This window comes from Nansenia antarctica (genome assembly GCF_963989245.1).
Source record: "Nansenia antarctica genome assembly, chromosome: 5".
Classification (NCBI taxonomy): Eukaryota; Metazoa; Chordata; class Actinopteri; order Argentiniformes; family Microstomatidae; genus Nansenia; species Nansenia antarctica.
This window is the reverse complement of record NC_137690.1, coordinates 728,652-731,151: the sequence shown is the minus strand read 5'-3', so window position 1 is coordinate 731,151 and position 2,500 is coordinate 728,652. Positions and strand designations below refer to the sequence as shown.

The following is a 2,500-nucleotide window of genomic DNA, read 5'->3' as shown; positions in this document are numbered from 1 at the left end:
CTCTCTCCTCCCCCCCTGCCTCCCCTCCCTGGAGCGGCCCTCCCCGAGCCCACCACCCCCGACCACACTCAGCATCTGACGGTGAGTACCCTACCTTTATAACACCTTTATAACACATTATAATGCCTTATAACACCTCGTAATACCTTATAACACCTTTATAACACATTATAATGCCTTATAACACCTCATAATACCATTATAACACATTTATAACACATTATAATGCCTTAACACCTTATAACACCTTTATAACACCTTTATAACACATTAGAATGCCTTATAATACCTTATAACACCTCATAATACCATTATAATACTGTACATGTAGTACTACTACTTAGGACTACGTAGGATGTATGTAGTACCCCATAGTACCCCATAGGACTGCAAGGTACTTTATCCAGGCATTTACAGAATAACAGAGATTCTCTATATTGGCGCTTCTCCACTACCGCCCGTACCAGAACCCGTGCTCCTGCTTTGTTTTGTTTGTTTCTCCACTGCCCACCGGGCCGTACCGGGCCGTGGTACCGTAGGGTGTTAGCTGCCCTTCCTGACTGGGAGAGAACGGTACTATCCTCCCTGCTACCATGCGACGCTGCAGACCGTTGATTGGTTAGGTTTATAGTGACGCGTCACACAGCTGTTGTTTACAACGGTCCGAGAGCCTTGAGACCGAAAGCTCGCAATAAACATCGTTTTTTGCACAGATTTGAGTGTGCAGATGCTGCTTTTTTGCACTCTATTTGATACTCTTCAGCTGCAGCACCCCAGCTAAGTCTGATCACGGATGAGCGGTGGTATTTTCACTATATTGGGAATTAACATGGTGAAATGCATTCTTAGACAAGGCTACGTCAAAGATACCACTTGAAATGCATGAAATCCAAGTTTATTTGTGTCCTACACACACGTTCGCCTAGTATTTGACTGCCTGTAGCCCAATCACAAATGGCCAGTATTGTAGCTTCAGACGGACAAGTTGGTTGTTATTGTGCTTGCTGCAGCCCACGATATGTTATTGCTCATATATATTTATTTTAATCATGTTCTTTTACCAACTGCTAAGACAACAATATAGTAAGCTAGTTACTTTAACTAGCTAAAGATATTGGCCCCAAATCATTTTACAACTTGTTTAGCAATTATGTTAGACCCCACAGTGAAGGTATCTAAGCAACGTAATGTAGCTAGCGAACAGAAGTGGGGAAAAAACGTCAGATCAGATATATAAACACGTTATTTTGATAAAATGGACACATTTTGGGAATATATATGGTTACTTTCTCGCCTGAAAAAACATATAAAAACTTCATAAAATGACATGTTAACACTTGTCGAGCCAAAACTACAGCTTTTAGCCCATGGAGGTTTTAAATGAATACCTCACCACAAGGGGGCGCTAAGTAATTTCTGGAGGCCAAAATGTTTACTGGAGACTATTGAAGCATTTGATGATTAGTCGATACATTCAATGTGTGTGTGTGTGTGTGTGTGTGTGTGTGTGTGTGTCGGTGTGTCGGTGTGTGTCGGTGTATATACGTGAATATCTAATTTACCTTTTTATTTGTATAGTACTTTTCCTGCAAACGTTACAGCTCAAAGTGCTCATTGCTCTTTGATAAAGTACTTATCAAACATTGATGTTACTGTAGCATTCATAGTAGATAATGAATTATGAATGATGTGCTCATTATGCCCCCCACCCCCCACACACACACACACACACACACATATGTTATTTTCAGTTCAATAATTTCACCATCATTGGAAATACAGAAGACACGTGAGAATTAGACGAAGCATAATGTCTCTGCCTTGAATTAGATATTATTAATACACTATAAAATATTACTAATACACTATAACATGAATCTCTCCCTCTCCCTCTCACTCTCTCCCTCTCTCTCTCTCTCTGTCTCTCTCTCCCTCTGTCTCTCTCTCCCTCCCTCTCTCTCTCCCTCTCTCTCTGTCTCTCTCTTTCTCTCTCTCTCCATCTCTAGCTGAACACTAAACACAGCTAGCTAAACACACTAAACACAGCTAGCTAAACACACTAAACACAGCTAGCTAAACACACCAAACACAGCTAGCTGAACACACTAAACACAGCTAGCTACACACTAAACTAAACAGGCCTGATCACATGACGTGATGATGTCACACACAGCCCCGCCCACAACATGACATCATCACTCCTTCCCTGGCGGCTCTTCAAACAGAGCTGCTTTACACGTGAGAGTGAGAGATGGAGGTATTGTTAGTGTTGACAGGCTGTGTGTGTGTGTGTGTGTGTGTGTGCGTGTGTGTGTGTGTGTGTGTGTAGCCTCTGTGTTCTAGGTCTGTGATTCTCACGGGGGAGGGTATGGTGTGGCAGCAGTGTGTGTGTGTGTGTGTGTGTGTGTGTGTGTGTGTGTGTGTGATGCAGCAGGAAGTGTGTGTCTTATCGCGCCCCGCCACGCCAGCCTCAGCAGGCAGGGGGGTGAGGGGGGGGGGG

At 43.2% G+C, this 2,500-nt stretch overlaps 1 protein-coding gene across 1 annotated transcript in view; it reads left to right on the top strand.

The window, feature by feature from the left end:
• Positions 1 to 2,500, top strand: part of rgs3b (regulator of G protein signaling 3b) — a gene marked incomplete at both ends in the record, with an annotated part of 47,371 nt that overhangs the window by 10,738 nt on the left and 34,133 nt on the right. The window lies entirely within an intron of this gene.